At 47.3% G+C, this 18,987-nt stretch overlaps 1 protein-coding gene across 1 annotated transcript in view; it reads left to right on the top strand.

Annotated features, from left to right (window-relative positions):
- CAPN6 (calpain 6) overlaps positions 1 to 18,987 on the top strand; it is a 533,527-nt gene that overhangs the window by 39,309 nt on the left and 475,231 nt on the right. The gene's annotated exons all lie outside the window — the stretch shown is intronic.

Below are 18,987 nucleotides of genomic sequence, written 5' to 3'. Positions count from 1 at the left end.
GACAGACCGCTCACAGATAAGATAATCACTGACCCCGTGTCACCTGAGGGATGTTGGAGGTGTTACACCCACCTAAAATACGTATTCTGTCCTAAATAGTTGGGTACTGTGAATTGTCTGTCAAATTTCACCTGGGATGCCAGCTGGGATTTTTACTTGCCCATACTGACAAAAACACACCCACTCTCTCTAGGCTATAATTTGAAGGTCTTAAATGTTGATTAGTTGGAAAAATATTGGGCTTTAAGCAGCCCTCGCAGTTCCTCACTTCTCTCTTTCCACCGCCCCGTAAGCGCCCCCTCATGTCCTGCTTCTCCCATAATGTGTTTTAACAAGATGTCCCCTGTGAAATCTGAAGCTCCCCAATCCTGGCCAAGCCGTGCCATGCCCCTGGGCGCCAGGCCACAATATACACTTCAGAGACTGCAACAAATATAACATGTCACGCGAGCAGACACTCCGGCGGGCGAGCCCCGGGAAGGGAGGGGGATGGAGAGCGACGCATGGCTAACATCTCATATGCGGAGGTGTTCTGGCTATTTTCAAATCAAGGAAAAGCGAGCATTATGAAATGCGCATTCATGTACAATGCCTGTCACTTCTTTCAAGCAAATATCAATAAACCTTTTTATAAACCACAGTGCAACTAAAATGATTTTCTTTTTCTTTTTGGAGGAGAGGCTGGATTAAGTTCTCTTTGTGACTGACCGAGGAACTAATTGGCTGGGTTGACAGTACTAGTAATTACTAATATTCGAATTGTTCAGTGGGTATATGTTCATCGTTTTTGTACTTTATTTTGCTGTGATACTCTGGGGTTTGTTAGTTTATGCTATATTATGTTGATACATTTTTCGAGCACTCTGTCTCACATTTAGGACTTTGATGTATTGTTATTGCAGGTAAAGTATTTAAACCAGGGAACGGGCACACTTTTTAAATTCCCTAAAACGACAATCCTTGTCCAGAACACCCAAGGTGAGGTAGAAGAGAACACTAAAGACATGAGGCCAGTAAGGAAGAGCCATGGCCTCCTTCCTGCTTCCTATATAGGGACGGCTGTGAAGGAAGTGCTGAGCATACACCATATTATTGGCGCTTGTCCAGTATGGAAGCGCGGACGATGCTGGAAGTGGTTGGCTTCTTATTCGATTGGGATTTGAGATATGGCGCTTTAATATTTTCTTTTAGGCGCTTTCAGTTTTGCCCTTTCTGGTTCCTACATACTGACTGTTCAAAGTGGAGGAACTGGTATTTGGTGGTTCCTTCGATGCTTGGAAGTAAGTGGAAGAGACATAGGTTCTCCTAAGTTTCTTGGCAGTAGGCGCAAGAGAGTAAACGGCTTTTACAACGCGGGGCTGAGCCATGCATGCCTTAACCACGCATATGCTTGCTTAAGGCAGTGTGCGGTCTAGATGGGAAACATCCATTACAACGAATTTAATACAACGCATGCTATTACAACGCATGTCAACAGAACGCAAGTACCAATACATGGCAATGCCATTGCAACGCATGGCATTACAATGCATATGCCTTCATCACGCATGCCTTTACAACAAATTTCGTTGTAAAGGCATGGGTGGTAAACGCATGTGTTTTACATGTAAGTAAGTATAGGGTTTAGGGTGGTTTTGGGGTGTAGGGGGATAGGTTTTGGGGTGCCAAGGTGAATTTTAGGGTTCAGGGTGGGTATAGGTTTTGGGGTGCCAAGGTTAATTTTAGGGTTCAGGGTGGATTTGGTTTTTGGGGTGCCAAGGATAATACGTTTTAGGGTGGTTATGGGTATTGGGGCGCAAAGAGTAATTTTAGGGTACAGGCTGGGTTTGGATTTTGTGGTGCCATGGTTAATTTTAGGGTTTAGGGTCGGTTTGGGGTTTGGGATGCTAATGGTCATTTTATGGTTCAAGGTTGGTTTGGGTTCTGGGGTGCCCAGGGTAATTTTATGGTTCAAGGTGGGTTTGGGTTTTTGTGGTTGGGGTTCTTTTTGGGGCTCGGAGGGGGGTTGGGTTGTTTTTAGGGCTCAGGGAGTGTTGGGGTTGTTTTTAGGGCTCAGGGCATGGAGGCTGGGGTGTTATCTTTACCACACATATCCCTTTAGCAGTTATGCCTTTACCTCGAAATTGTGTGGTAAAGGATTGCGTTGTAAAGGAATGCGTTGAAAAGGAATGCGTTGTTAAGACTCATTTGTTGTTCGGGCAGCCTTGCAGAGGCACGCGTGGTTTAACCATGTGTGCCTCTGTCATCCAACCAGTGCAAGGATGACAATGCAGTGAAGTATGGATACATTTTAGTGGCTAAGTATGGATTCCACTGACATTGAGGGATGTAGACACAGGACAGAAAGAAGTGCTCTCTACCCCTCGCCAGAGGAGGACTTCCCATGAACCATATATTTACAAGGGAAGGTGCGCTGAGTGTTGACTTGGCATGTTCACTTCCTCCTTATGAGTAACTTTATAAATTTGCTCATCGCTGTGGGAATGCCCACTAGACCTTTTTATAGCTCCTACCAGCCTCCATCTGGCTTGGCACAGCATGGATCCAACACTATCCCAAGAGCCCCGGGTGCTTGAAGAATAGTCGGAGCTTCAGTTCAGGGTCCCTCATTCCTGCCTTGTCATGCAGAGATCCACTACCTACCTATGTGGTTTGCATGGTCTCCGGATAACTCCCTACGGTTCAAATCCCAATCTGCCTCCATTAATACTTAGATCTACATGATCTTACATCACTTTAATCTCGATTTCCTTTCCTACAGATTGCATCATGAATGTTGTTGTAAGTTTACTGAAGTTTTAGAAGTTATCGCTTTGGCAGGTGGATTGGGATCTTCCATCTTCTCGCTGTTGTATGATCAGCGCAGCAATTCCTAGCAGTCAGTGATTGCTAACAGGATATATTGTGTATCACGTCATCATTTTATTGCTTTACTCGGTGTGTGGTATTTTCAGTGTTTGCTGTTCCGTATACACCGCACATATTATTGCATCTAATGGTGTTAAAGGATTGGGATTCCATTTACATTTCAGACTTTCTCCTTTGGGGCTCATTATGAGTTCTGCTGTGTCCTCATGTGCAAAGGTGCATCCAAAATTGGATCCCACGACATGTAGTCATTACTGCACCTGCAGTATTTTCCGTGCATTGTTTTTACCAGGTAAAACCTGCCTGAATTGGTGCATGGAACAGATCAAAATGAAAACCTTTTTCAGGTTGGAATGCAGAGAAATCACTTGGTATTAACACGTTATCCCCACTAAGACCCTGATCATGAGTCTGTCAGAGTGGAATTTCCCTCTTAATTTCACCCTCATGATCATGAGTTTGTCAATGTTCTTCCAACCGCCGGTTTTCCTGAGTTTTGTAAGACCAGATTCAATTTCATCATTTTCTACCCGGCAAAATAGGATAAGAATTTAGCTGCAGCAGCATCCAAGAGTCACCTTGTGTTTTTTTTTTGTATTTTAGCAGGGCGATCATTAAGTGCTCCCATTGCCAGACCTCATCTGCTGCTGCCCTCCTACTCTCCATCCCTTGTGTTTAGTTTTATGATATTATTACATCTTACGACATACGTCTGGTAAACTATGCAGATGACACCCAGTTGATCTTATCACTGTAGGGAAAACAGTCATCCTCATTGGAGAATTTCCATGTCTGTATGCAGAACGTGGTTCATTGGTTAAGAAACAACTCTCTGCAATTTAACGCAGATAAAACTGAAATCCTCTGTACTGAGGAGGGTGGGAGAGTGCCCTATTCCCTTCCAGCCGACTTCTGGCCCATTCCTGCTGACCCCCCCCATTGTTACCATCCAAGTCAGTTCAAAATCTGGGAGTTTCATTCAACGAGAAACTGACCTTGGAAACACACGTTAATACAATTGTGGGGAACTGTTTTTCTCTCATTAGGGTCCTGAGGAAGATTCTTCCTCAGCTCCCTGCTCAAACACAACCCTTGGTAGTTAGGAGCATGATTTTGAGCAGGTTGGATTACTGTAATTCTCTATTGTTAGAATCTCCCAAGTCTCTAACTGGGAGACTGCAGAGAATTCAGAATATGGCAGCCAAGCTGGCTTTGACACGCCCCCCTCAATCTTCCTCCTCTCAGGCCCGCGCGGAGCTGCAATGGCTCCCTATAGTGCAGAGGATTCATTTTAAATCCCTCTGCGTTGTGTTTAAGGCACTGCATGGATTGGGTCCCATACCATTGCAGAGTAAATTCTGCTGGTATGTCCCCCCCCCGCTGCCTTCAGTCCGCTTCAGCTAACTGGGAGAAAAGTACCCCTGACTAGAAGAGCTAAGCTGGGGGGGACAAGCTTTCAGTGTTGCTGCTGCAAGACTGTGGAATAAGCTACCCCTGGGGTTTCGACAGATGAAAGATCTTCTGCCTTTTTGTAAACAAATAAAAACCTGGCTCTTTCCCAGAGTTTAACATCTATCTGCTCATGTCATAGTTGTCTATTACTGTCTTTCCCTCTTTAGCGCCAGGGTGCCCGATGGGTTGCAGTGCGCTCTATAAATATCTTTTACATTACATTACATTACATGATCAGTAAATATGGTTCCACACAGTAATTCCCCATGCCATGGGTTTAAACTTGTAATTGCACAGTAATGGTCCAGAGTTACTGCATGGTAATGCACATTTTGCATGCAGATTTACTATGCTGTCAGGACCGTGCAAGTCGTATTCAGTCCGCAAGCATTGAAAATATGTGGTAATATCTCACTCTTCAGTTTAGGTTTTTACTGGGTGTGGTACCACTGCATCAAAAGATTGTGGGACTCGTTACAAGCTAGGTGTTCCTCCTTGTCTTCTCCACATGTATTGCGCTCTGCTCCTTTGCAGCGGCGGCCATTTTATAAATAGTGCTTTTCTATGAAGTGAGTGGATGGCATTTCAGTATATATCATGTATCCATTTCAGCTCTTTTAGTTTCACCTTCACTGCATAGCAGACCCATTTGTATATTTCCTTCACAATATAATGTCCCTTTAGCCCATCCAATGCCCCAGAAGAAACCCCTTATATGCATTTCATTACAATGCTTTCAGTGAGATGGTCAATGTAATCCTTCACAGCTGCCTTTTGATTTGTTTGCTCCTGACAGCTGGACCTCTCCTTCATAAGTGATATTTGCAACTTGTGACCTTGAGCAGTGAAGTTGTTTTCTTTATCCACAAGCACTGAAATACTAGCTGTGCTGTGCAGGGCAAAAGGCTGTAATTAAAGCCTCTTGGCTCTGTAGGCGGTCCCTGTCACCAGGGCAGTTTCCTGCAGCAATCACAACTAATATTTATCTGCATGTCCGCACTGAAATTTTAAAGTCCAAAATAGAGATATTATCTTTATTCGTTACATTTGTTAGAACTATTTTTATTCTAAAGGCTGGCTATGGTCAGTTATTATATTGTTATTTATTACTCAGTTCATTGGTGCACATTTTATAATTCTGTTAAAGGAAAACTGCTGAGGCTGCACAGTTTGTCATGTCATGTGTTCTTATTCAGTATTAAACTACATGGGCGCAAACAAGAAAATGCTGCTTGTGGGAGTGGGGAGGAAGAGGACAGAGGAAGGAAAGGGGCATTTGCCTTCTGTTGGACTTGGCCCTCTCTGCTAAACCTTTTTCCTTCTCCCTCCCTGTTTTGCTGAATTTGTTTTTGCTGAACTTAGGACTCTGCACACTTTACCACTGCTAATCAGTGCTAAAGTGCTCATGCTCACTCCCTAAAATATTGTAAATTGGCTTACACCCAATTGGCACATTTAATTTACATGTATGTTACTAGTCAAATGGTACTAAATTTACCAATGGTCTGTAAATTCAATGTTACTAGTGGGCCTGCAACACATATTGTATTATCCACTTAAGTAGCCTTTTAAGAATGTTTCTCAGGTCTGCCATTGCAGCCTGTATGCAGTTATAAAACTGCCAATTTGACTTGGCAAAATAATAAATCAGTTACCAATCCTAAAACTCCCTTCTTTATACATATCGTTCACACCTAGTGTAGGGCCTAAACAGCCCATAGGGTAGGGTGCAGTGTAATTAATAAGCTGGATAAGTACTGCTAAGTTGACATGTTCTGGTAGTGAAAAAATCACAAATTTGTTTTTCACTATGGTGAGGCCTACCTTACATAGGGTTACGTTATTACATTTAATAAGTGATAACGTTTGTTTGGGAGCGTGTAGAAATTTCATGTTTGGTATCTAAGGAATTTTAATTTTAAATCCACTTCAGTGGCAAAGTCGCATTTCAAGTCACAATTCTGGAAATATCACTTTTAGAAAGTTGCCAATTTCTTGTCCTAACCATTTGTTGCCTGCAGCTTGGGTTATATGACTAGCTGTAGTTGGCAGTTGGCCTTAGTGTATTCCTCCCAGTCAGCCACACAATAGAGAGCCTGGATGTTGGCAGGATGGGCCATCCAAGAAAGGATAGGGGGTAGAGCAGTGCAAAGCCCCACTTGCACTTCATAGCCTCTGCTTCAGCTCACCCACAAAGAACTTCACACTAGCCTATTTTGCCTTCAGAGAGACTGGGACCATGGCAGGGAGGTGGGAAACTCCAGCCACTTCTGTAGGGGTAAAACTCCAGAGGTTTCTTTCACTTCAAAGGGGGCAACAAGTATAAAAATAGGACCCTCAGAACCACTCTCCAGTTTCCTATTGCACTTGTGGAAAGACTCCGAGGACTGCCCTACTGTCTGTCTAAGGGTGCTCTGCAAACTGAGAGAAGACCAGGACCTACCTGCTTGCTTATCCACCTAAGGTGCATCGCCGGTCGGCCTGACTTTGCTGCAGCTTCCGCTACATTCTTCTCCGCAGCAGCAAATCCTGTTCAGCAGGTCTTCGCAGAAGGGGTACGCAGCCTGATTGATCCCTCGTCAGCTGTAGCCTGAAGTTTTGTCCTACTGGAGATTTTTAACTTCCCAAAAAGAGACTAAGTCTGTACTTAGAAATCTTCACCGCAACGCGGCAGCAAGGTTTGTCGTTAACGCCCCTAGACGCTCCTCTGGAACTGCTATCAGGAAACATCTTCACTGGCTCCCGGTCCATGCCAGGATAAAATTCAAAACCTTGATTATCACCCATCGGGCTCTTCATGACGCAGGGGCCGAGGGCATTAGGTCTCTGGTGTCGTACTACACCCCAGGTAGGGCCCTGCGATCCGCCAGTCTGAAGTTGCTAACTGTCCCCCGCTTTGCGAAAGCAAGGTGGGGAGGCAGGGCCTTCTTTGCCCTTGCCCCCAGACTCTGGAATGAGCTTCCCCCTGATCTCAGGAATCAGGAATCTCTTTTCCTGTTTCGCCGAGCCCTCAAAACCTTCCTTTTCTCTGAAGCTTACCCCTAAAGTCCTTTTTCCTGGATTCGGCTGATTGTTTTCCATCATTTGCGCCTTGACGCCTTCGGGCAAAGTAGCGCATTACAAATTCCCTATCAATCAATCAACTTTATCCAGCAGCTTCCTCAGAATGCTGCTTCCTCCTTGGATGCAGTTGGCTGCCTTGATCAGACTTCTCAGACATTTTTCTCTGAACTTAAGTGGAGACTGGGCTCATTCCACTTCATGTGTTTGACCCACATTCCATCATGTTTGGCCATTAACGTTCAAATTTGCCACAGTCCCGCAGGACTAGATATCCGCGATTGGTGCTTTGCTCTTTTAGGCATTATTTTGCCCTTTAAAATTTCAAAAATTCATAACACTGGTTCTGCTGATTGGAGTTTTGTCATTTTGGTGTCAAATCATTTATTAAAATAGACTGTTTTTTCTGAAGTAGTGTGGGATTTTTCTTGTGTTGTGTTTTCATTTTATTACTGTTTGTGTGCTTCATAAATACTTTACAAATTACCTCCAAGTTAAGCTGACTGCTGACTTTTTGTGGTTCACACTGACAAGAATTGTGGTTGTTGCTTGAGTAAGGTTTCACCCCCTCGACCAGCAACCCAATTTCTCACATATTTCCATTAACTTATTTAGGATCAAGAGTGCTTTCCAGGTTGGTGGTGTTAAAATGAACTAAGCAGTTCTCACTTAACAATAGTTCTTACTGGTCCTAAACACTTTTCTTTTTCACAACATAGAGCATCATGCTGGATCAGGTCCATAATCAACCTATTTCAGGATTTGTCCTGAGGTGCAGATGGATTGTTAAGCTCTCCACGACATAAAGCACCAAGCATGGGCAAAGCCAATAGATTTGGGCACTCTTTTTGCCACGATTCCTTGGGAGGAGGGTAGCACCTCTGGCAGCTCGCTACAACACTTTCTCACCACATGGATGGTGTTCTTGCCCTTCCTAGAGCACCACAAAGGCTGATATACAAAGCTTTGGGCACACAAGGGCCTTATGGGCTGAGCCTTCACTCCAGAGAGTAAATATTCTATAAGCAGCTTTGCCGACTGGCTTTCCTTTTACATTTTTGGCCTCGCACTACAATTGGCCTAGGTGCCCATGCCCACTCAAGAACCCGGGTGCTGCATTTTTGTTCGGGTGCTCTGGAGGGAGCCACAAGGCCCAGGGTCCAATGCCAGTTCCCAGCTTGTGTGGCTCTCTCCTGTAGCGCTGCAGGGACCCGGCTGCATGTTCCCTTTATACTTCTGCCGTTGGGGAGATGTCGGCAGTGTGCTCCCCTCTCCCCCCAGACATGAGCATGGGGAAGAGGAGAGGCACTCTGCCTTCTTGGGGAGCGAGGTCGCACTACTTTCTTGTATGTTGTTGCTGTCCTGGTGGAATAGGGCTTCCCCAGACAGAATTGTGGGTTGTTTGCCGGGAGACGAGATCCCCGGTGGTGAAGGATTCCTCTGTTGAGGAACCCCATGCACACATCCTCCCATAAACCAGGTTTCCTGCTCTATTGTTTTTTTGGCTCCATAGGGCCCATATGCTTGACCTTGGTTTAATTTTGCTCCTTATGCTGTACCTTCCCTCTAACTGGGCTCCTGGCACCTGCCTTGGCCTAGTGCTTCCTCAGCATACCCTCAACCAGCAAGCCAGTAGAGTACCCTAACTGCTGCACTCCCCAGGCCCTATGGTTATGGCCATCAGGGGCGTAACACAGGCCCCTGAAGCCCCCGCAGTGCTGGGGGGCCCAAGCTCCAGGGGGCCCCCTCGGCACTGCACTCTGGCCAGAGAGCTCCTAATAGAGCCTGACGTTACGCCAGTGATGGCCATCTTTGTAGGGCATCTATGTGCCAGCCATGAAGACAGTGGAGTCAGTGGCCCAATCCTCAAGGAGGTGACCCATCTGCAGAGTTATTCCACAAAAATCCAATGTAAACCTCTGGGCTTCCCCCTAACAGGACTATCCCTCTACTATCCCACAGTGGGCCTAAGCTGAAGAAACACTCATAGTCTTCCTTGTTGCAAGTAGGAGTCAAAGCCCTTAAGTCCATCATTTCAGTGGGATCAGGTGGCTTTCCTTTCTGCTGGGCATTCTTTTGCCATCCTTGTACCAAGTCCAGTGAGGTCTCACCCTAGTGCAGGTGAAATTTTTAAAACCTTAGCATCTCTACTCAATCCTACGGTGCCACATCATCACTCCTCCCCTGCCGATACCCTCCTGCACAGCATTCTCAGGCATTTCAACATGGCGGCTTGAAGTGCCTGTCACCTTGTGCATGACAATGCACACAGTGCATTCCAAGCATTGTGGCGGGCGGTGCTTTGAGCACCGCCCGCCACAATGCTGGGAATAGAGGATGCCACCACCACGTTGGCGGTGGCATCCTAATTGCAGGTGCTGGGCCGCCGCCGCACCACTGTCCCAGCACCGCTAGGCCATCCTTTTCGCCCCCTTAGACATTATTACAGGAATACAGTCTGACAGTCAGTACTCGGAGCAACCCTTGCCAACAAAGTGAGGGATAACGAGGTCCTTCAACTCAGTCTTACCGTAGAAGGCCTTCTTCCTCAGTCCAGTAGTCCTCCAGCCAGGACCGGCGTCCCCAAAAGCCAAAACAGAAACAACACCATCACTATTCGTACTGTTTTGTACTAATTAACTAAGGTGCTCTCCCATCACCAGCATCCTTGGGTCACCGAGAGGTAGTGAGGTGGGGGAGAAAGGGAAGTAAGGAACAAGGAAAGGGATGTCTCGTGAGGGGGGTTGCAACTCTGGAATTACGGGTGCCTTTTCTTCACTTGTGCCAGAGACCCTTTAAGCCCTTCCCTGCAAACCGCCACGACTTTCTATAAATGACACTTGCCTGCGGCTACGGTCCTCCAGGACCGTAGCGTCGGGTATCGCGGCGTCCTGTCTCCTCTGGGGATGACCGGATACGGGCGCGGTGTTTGTTGGGGAATCCTCCCTCTTCGGTGCTGGTCCGTCGTCCTCTGGTCGCCCGAAGCTTCTTTCTGTCCTCCGGTCTGCTCCCTCGAGTCCTCCAGCTCCCGCTGTGGTTCCTCCCGCTGGCCGTTCCTCCTCCTGCTCCTCGTGGTGAGCTGAATGCGCCGTCTTCCTTCTCCAGCTTTCCTTTACGTCCTCGTCCTCTCCCAGTGACGTCATCCCTCCTGCGCCGGTTGTTTCTGCACCGCTCACCTCCCTGTTGATTGGTATCCACCCGGGCACCATCTTGCACTTCTCGGCTGTCCCGCTCTCGCCACAGTCCATATCACAGTGCCCCATATAAATGAGCTGCTATACACCTAAACTTGGGAACTAGCCAGAGTTCCCAATTTCACCACATGGGTCCCTTCCCCAAGCCTTTAAAAGGCCCTGGGGACTCCATCCCCCAGGGCTGTGACTTTAAATAAAAGGGAGGGGTGCCATCCACAGAGCCAGCTCAATTAAGGCGTCCCGGGGAGCCTGGTTTCCCTGTCACCCCCGGGGCAGGCTCGGAAACATGTGTTTGCTTTTGTCTGGTGAGCGCATTTTCAAATCTCCCACCAAATAAGAGCAAACATAAACTCTGCTCCCAGCGGGTGGAAACATAAAAAATGCTCCAACAAGATGGGAGCAGACTTGTAATGTTTGTTTCCCTGCCCACACTGATGTGGGCACGGAAACAGAATATTACATTGCTCCCACCTAGAAGGAGCAGCATAAATAGCTGCTCCCTCCGGGCGGAAGCAATGCGGGCTCCTGCAGCATACAGAGAGCTGATTGGGGTTACAGTGCCCCTGGTGCTTTCCTTGCAGCCCTCAGTGTGTGCTTGGTGGGTGCACTGGGTGGGCACTGGGGCACCCCCCACCCCTTTTAAATGATGCGGACCCCGGGGATGGAGTCTACGGGCCAAAATAGGCTTAGAGTGGCCACATGGCCCGCCTCCCCTTTTAAAACATACACGGCCCTGGAGGATGGGATTTCCAGGGCCTGAGAAGGATTGGAGAGGGTGCCGAATGGCCCCCCTCCCCTTTACAGTAAGGTACAGCCTATAAAGGCTTGGGTAGGTGGGCCATGTCCCCCATCCCTTCATTAATTACTTAGCCCCGGAGGAAGGGGCCCCCGGGACCTAATAAGGCTCGAGGGAGTGGGGCCGCCCACCCCCTCCCCTTTTTTAATAAAATTTGGCCCGAGCAATAGAGTCCCCTGTGCCTAATAAGGCTCAGGAGGGGGTCAGTGTGAACCACCCCTCCCCTTTTATTTATTATATTAGGCCCGGGAATGGGGTCCCGTGGCCTATTAGGACTCGAGAGGGAGGGCCACATGGCTCCCTCCCCTTTTTTCACTGTATTTGTCCCGGGGGATGGGGTCCCTGGGGCCTATTAGGTCTCAGAGAGGGGACCGCTCGCCCTCTTCCCCAGTTTGGTTGTATCTGGCCCCAGAGGATAGGGTCCGAGGGGCCTTTTACACCTCCACTCCCCTTCCTATTGGAATTGGCCCCAGGGCTCGAAGGCCAACTCTATGCTGCACATAGCTAAGGCTGTGCATGGTTTGGGGTTGACAGCCTGCTGTGGGTTAGGCCACAAGTCTTGGTAGCAAGACAAGCCCTGTGGCCAACACCTCACTGCTCACGGCCAAAGGCTGTGAGAAGTGTGGCTTGGCTGCCTGCGGATGCAAGACCGGCCCGCTGTTAACCCCACGCCACGCATGACCAAAGGCTGTGCACAGGTTGGCTGCCTCCGCGTGACTGCCTGTGGGGAGGTGGATGCAGGCCTGGTTACTAGCCAGGCCCTGTGGCCAACCCATCCTACATGTGATGAAAGGCTGTGCGCAGTGTGGGGTTGGCTGCCTGTGTGGGGGGGGGGTTTGCCACAGGGCCTGGCTACAGGCCTGGACCTGTGGCCAACCCCCTGCCATGTATGGCCAAAGGTCTTGCTTGTCAAGGGGTTGGCTTTACTTGTGGTAATAAAATATTATTTTACCTTTAAAAAAACTAGAATTTCAGTCATCAATGATGTCATTCGAGATGTTATCAGTGATGCCATAAATGACGTCATAGAAAATGCATGAGTGATGTGATATGTAAGGTCATAAGCAGTGCATGACGGGGGCGCAAATTATAGTTGTCTCTACTAACAATAACTGGTGAATTTTCTGTGTTTTAAATTTTTTTAGTTCAAAACATTAATGTTGTCACTGACAATAATTATAATTTTACTTTAACTTTTGGTTTCTTTCAATATATATATATATATTCTTTCAATATATACCCCCTGCAGTACCGACTGCATTCACCTATCAGGGATACTAGTGAATTGTGCCCATCTCCTTCGAAAACAGTGTACAACATTTCCTCAATCACAATAAAAAGACTGAGATAATATTTTTTATTTCTCGCATTTGAAATTTATGTACATTATACTGTAACAATTGCCCAACATCATTGCATAATTTTTTTTATTGAATTCTATAGAACATATCACAGTAGTACATAATAAACATCGTGCATGAGACAATCGGATTATACGGAGTTATCACTGAGCATACTTTACAGAGGCAACTAGAATATGATTGCTTATTGCTAAATGTTAAGTAGTTTTTAACAGATACCTAATTTCTGTAATCAAATGGCATTAACTTAGCGGATAGAGGCCTACTACCAAAGATACTATGCTTCTGCCCTGGCCTCTGTTTAAACAGTCTGTCCTGTGACACTGGCTTCCTGCTTCTATACAATTCGACTAGACCCCCTCCGCAAGTCTCCCGTGGCTTTTGCAGCTAGATATTGTTTATACAGTCCCCAGAAACGTTTTGGGTGCCTTTGTGGGGGCAACAATTCACTATATAATTTGGATTGTGTGTTCCAGAAAAGCATATCATGTACCCACTCTGCCGTTGAAAGTGCTGGCCCCCGCCACCAGCGCATCGCACTTCTGCGTTTAGCAAGGAGTAGACCCAATGACATTCGTTTCCCTACATCCTTTTGTTGAGGCTTAGTGTATCCCAATAAAGCAAGAAGTGGATCAGGGGAGAGAGATAACCTTGTTATTTCATTTAACTCGTGAAAGATTAGCCTTCAAAATTCTGCAATTTACGGACATAGCCATGCAGAAAGCCAGCACTGCCGTCTCCACACTGTTCACAGCAATCTGAGTCCCTCAGGCCATATCGGAGCAGTCTCTCCAGCGTGTAGTACACCCCATTTAGGAACTTAAAATGTATTCGTCTGTGCCTCCCATTTAACAAGACTTTGGTGTCACCTCGCAACAATACCTCCATTTATTATCCTCCTGCGCCACCCCAAGATCCGTTTGCCACCTGATCCTAGCTTTGGAATATTGTGTACGTCTAAAATCTTGCGACATATCATATGTTAGAAACCAGCTTGGTAGGAAGTTTAGAGTGCAGAAGAAATGAGAAGGCGTGGAGTTCCGGAGGCTCCTGGAAGTCGCCTCGGAGTAGCGCACGTAGTGTGTGCCTGACCCTATATTAATGATATTGTGTGAGTGAAGTAAGATCTTGTTTATCTGCTGCGACCTCCTCCCATGTGCGGACCCTGCCCTCTTTGAATAAGTCGCCCATGGTGAGGATATGAAGAGCCTTCAGAGACAAGACGATCCCGCCCTCAGCACTTATTGGGAGCCAATTACACCATTCCACTGGTAAGAGAGGGGAATACAGCAGAGTGCCAGCCTGTCTTTTCAATAAATCATGCCATGCATGCACAGTCGAATTGATAGTCTAGCACAACGTTTTGTCTATTAGGAGTTTGGGACAGTAGCCGTGGGGGCGGGCCAGGTTCAACCGCTATCTTTTCAATTTGGAGATGAGGGAGACTGTGCGGACAGTGAAACCAAAAATGAGCGTGCGCGCCTTGAGCGACTCTGTAGTATAATTCCAGATTCGGAGCCCCACCCTCCCATGGAGTAAGGTAGTGTGAGAGTGTCTATTTTAACGTGCAGGCATTTGCCAGCCCATGCCAGTTTTACCACGAATGCGCGCAGCATCTTGAAAATATATTTCAAGATAACCATTGGAATATTAACAGAGAGGAATAGGAATCTAGGTAGAATAACCATTTTCATCAGGGATATGCGGTTAATGACAGTGGAAGGCGAGTCCACCTGTCAATATCTTCTTCGAGCTTGGCAATCGCTTTGCCATAATTTTCCCTGATGACTAGTTCCACATCCGAATGTACCTGAACCCCTAAATACCTCACTGATCCTGATGACCATTGTAGAGGGAAATCTAAGGCAATTGGTATTGTGGCGGGAGTTAATGGAAATATTATAGGTTTTTTCCAATTAATTTTAGTCCAGAGACCCTCCCAAATCCCATTCCCTTGTGTAATATCGGTGTTAAGTTAGAATCTGGCTCCCGGACATACAACAGCATGTCATCTGCATATGCCAATATTATAAGATTGTAGTTCGGAAATCGTATCCCCTATGCCCGTGGTATTCTCTGAGGGCACACGCCAATGGCTCCAAGACTATAGCATACAGTAGCGGTGAGAAGAGGCAACCTTGTCTGGTGCCTCTTGAAATCTGGATGGGAGAGATGACGACATCCCCTGCACGCACTCTAGCCACCGGCTGATTATAAAGAACTGAAACCAGTCTTGGGAAGATCTCTCCCACTCCCAGTTGCCATAGCACAGCCATCATGAATGCCCATTCAACAGAATCGAAAGCTTTCTCTGCGTCTAAAAACACAGCAGCAGCTTTAATATCCGGTCAGACATGCTGGATGACCCCAAACACTGTCCTTCGATTGTACGATAATGTGCAGCCCGGCACAAATCCCGCCCGTTCAGTACTAACCAAGGACGGTAGGAGAGGGCCAAGCCTGTTAGCCAGTATTTTAGCAAATATTTTAGTGTCCACATTGAGAAGCGAAAGTGGTTTGTTGGACGAGCATTCTTGTGGGGACTTCCCAGGTTTGAGCAAGGTTACTATTAAAGCCTCCCTTATTGAGAGGGGCATTATGCCGGTCTCCCTTATTTCTTTGATGTGGGACCAATAGTTCTTTATAGACCTTATAAAAGGACACTGTGAGCCCACCATGGCCCGGGGCACTTCCCTCGCGCATGGAATTCAGCGCCACCTGAATCTTGGAGGAGTCTAGTGGACTCATCAGATATTCTCTATGCCGGTTAGTGAGCCAGGGCATCTGTATGTACTCTAAGTAATCTAATAGAGCATTATCGTCTGTCATCACTCTGGAGCTATACAAGTCCTCATAGTATCTGCTGAATCTGTTTGCAATTTCAGTAGGGTCTCTCAGAAGATTCCCATCCACCTCCCGCAACTCAGTTACAGCGCCAGACTCTCTCTGGCCACGGGACAGAGCCACTAGGACCAAGCCCAGGCTGTCACCTTCCCCATAGGTTTTAGCAACTGTGTATTTCCTCATGTGTTTTATTTCATTATGCGCTTCTTCTTGGTATTCCTCGAGTGTTTGTTTTAGTACTCCGGAGACGAGAGGGTGGTTCCCACTTAGAGCATCCTGCTCCAATCTACCCGACTGACTCTCGAGTCTCGAAAGCCTGCCCCTGATTGGCCGAAGGACTGCCGCATGTTTGTTGATTGCTTCCCCTCTAATATACACTTTAAATGTCTCCCAGACAGTTGAGAAGTGCTCAACCGAGCCTATATTAATATCAAAGAATTCTGTGATGGCTGTAGCAAGTTCAGCCCTGAACGCCGTGTCTAGAAGGGAATACGGAGGGAATCTTCACGGCAAAGGGGCTGCTCTGCGCGGGGGGACCTCCAACTCTAACAGAATAGGAGAGTGAACAGAGAATGAGCGTGGCAGTACAGTGCACTCGTGTACGTGGGGCTTATGCGTCTCTGAGATTAGCCAATAGTTCTTGTGTGAATATCGTGGGGGCCGAGTAATGTGTGAACCCTCCCATCACAGTAGACCTGGCTCTCCAGATATTTACCAAGTTCATCTGCGCAGCTATATCACATATAGTTTTAGCAGCCGCTGATGGGCGCCGGGGAGGTCCCCTCGAGTGATCCAGGAGCGGGTCTAATACACAGTTAAAATCCCCCCCATACTTGTGGCAAAGAGGATCTTTCACACTCATGTGCTAATAATGAATTATAAAACTGAGGGTCATCATAATTGGGCCCATATAAATTGACAACCTGTAAATCTAAGCCTTTCACATGGCATCTAGAAATTGCATATCTGCCATTAGGATCAACCACCCGTTCCTCAAGTGAGATCCCTGATTTCTGGTGAACCCAGGTGAGCACACCTCAGGCATGCGAAGTGAACCCAGCAGCTTGGTATGGACCGAGGAACCTCTTTCTAGTGAACATATTTCTATTGGGGGCTAGATGTGTCTCTTCAAGCAATGCAACGTCACATAGTGCCTTTTTAGATAAGCCAGTATTTTACGCAGTTTTCTGAAATCATTTAGTCCTCTCACGTTCCAGGTTATAAAACGTTGTCTGCCTATATGCCTATGCTCTGTTTTGCTTTGCGTCATTTGTGCCTACTTCGTGCTGTACCTGTTATCATTGCTATTCTAAGTGGTCTGATTGAATTTCTCACACATTCCATGCATATGTACACTGCGAAAGCAAAACTAATACCTCTCCCACCTCCTCCCACGCCATGATTTACCCAACTAAGCATAGGCGATCTACATCCCACCCACCCAATACTAACCACTGTATTCGCTAATGCAATAACCATTATACAAAAATAAAAAATTGGCCTTTTTCCATGCAGCGTGTAACACATGGGGGCGGATGTTACCAGCGAGCACACCAACAATCGCCAGCACAGCCCCACCACCTGTCTGCAGTGTAAGTAACTTAGAGAGGAGTGCATCCCTCCCAAAGCTTCCCACAAAGAAGTCTGTATAAGCAGTATTCTTCACTTGAGAAGGCCCCAGAGTCAAGGCAACAAGATCCAGGATTACCTAAACTGGCATGCATTATAGTTACCTTTCTTTATGCTGCCATTCTTCCAGAGCACCTTTTATTGTTAGACTCTCTTGGTTTCAAATCTGAATCACACATCACCAACCAGACTCTGTCAGAAGTTTTAATTGGGGGATCTGGGGCAGAGGATCAGTCACCATGTCTTTCTTAAATATTTTCATCAAGATCTCGGCTGGAGCCATTGGGTTGAACCGTTGCGCCCAGTCCTTTCTTTTGTGTGCCCGGCGTGCTTAACTCCCTGAGAGCCTTTTGGAGGGATTTGGGGTCTGAGAAGACTTTAGCTTTGGCGTTGATCATCACTCTAAGCATTGCTGGAAATAACTTTGCGTACTCCATGTTCTGTTCCCTTAATCTGTGTTTCATCGGTGCAAACTGTCTTCTTCCCTCCTGTACCTTCATCGTAAAATCTGGAAACAGCGTGAACGAATAGCCCTGAAACTTTAGTTCCCCTATTTCTCTGGCTTGAGTGTACTTTTCCATCAGTCGTGGATAGGCTTTTCTGCATTGCCGCCAATATTTGTTGTATGTCTCCGCTGGATTCCTCAGACTCCGCCGTGGACTCTGATGCCGTAGAATCTGTGGTCTCCTCCCGATGCCTGGATTTGCGTTGCTCGGATTGTAACTTGGGCTGTGTCTTGTCCAACTTCCCCATTGTGACACAGTGCCCAGCGATCGCAACACAGCCGAGTCGACCCTGGTGCCCGTTAACTCTATCTTGCGGAGTGATGAGTGTGCCCTCACGCCTATCCCCCACAGCAAGCAGGGTCTGTTAGTGGTCCTCGAGAGTAATGGCCTTCCTTTATGTTATCTTGCTTGATTTTAGTAGTAGTTCAGGCTGTACCTCTGTGCAGGGGGAAGCAGCTGCGCAGCTCACTTAAGGAACGGAACGCTGATTCTCTATATGGCAACTCACAGGGATTAGGGGGCTATTGATTATGTCCTGGTCGCGTATGACTGCCTCCAGATACTTATGGCGCAGAGGTGAGCTGCTCCTTGGGCCTACTTCAAGTTTGTCTGCGCTCTGATGGCGAGGCACGCAGTGTCTCCTACACCCCTCGGGCCTCAGTACACTGACCTTTCAAGGTGATCTGCATGTCCGAGCTGTATCACCCTGCAGTCGTCCAAGCAGTCGGGAAAGTGCACAATACCCAGTAGCGGCCTCTGTCTTGCCACGCGTTGCAGCCTGCCTCCACTAAGCTTTGGTGCCTCACGTCACCCCCGGGCTTGCTCGAACCAGCCCCCCTTGCAACCAGGGGCTTCTCACCGTGTCGCACTCTGGAGAAAACTAGCAGGGGGGCATAGCCACCGAGTCAAGCCCCGTGGCCGGTCGATCGTGCGATTCGTCTGCTCAGGCCCAGCTCAGCATAGCACTCCGGTAGGCCTCCCTACCTGCGATGTCAGGCTGAAGGTCGCAGACTCCTCTATCTGCTATCCAGCGATGTCTTTCAGGCTGTTTTTTTTTTATCATCGGAGTGCGCTTCTCTTGTTTCGTTGATAGCGCTCCTTCTTGAGCGATTCCCCGGCGATTGATGCGGATTATTGCCGGATTGATTAGGCGGTTTACGGAGCACAATTAATTAGCGGCCATCTTTAGGCCAGGCAAGCTCCGCCCCTCATCATTTTATAATTATTACATACTGCTTTAGCACGTTACTACACACTTCGAAAACATTTCTCACAAA

Source organism: Triturus cristatus, chromosome 5_2 (assembly GCF_964204655.1).
Source record: "Triturus cristatus chromosome 5_2, aTriCri1.1, whole genome shotgun sequence".
NCBI lineage: Eukaryota > Metazoa > Chordata > Amphibia > Caudata > Salamandridae > Triturus > Triturus cristatus.
The sequence above is the reverse complement of the archived record's forward strand: the minus strand, read 5'-3'. Positions and strand labels throughout refer to the sequence as shown.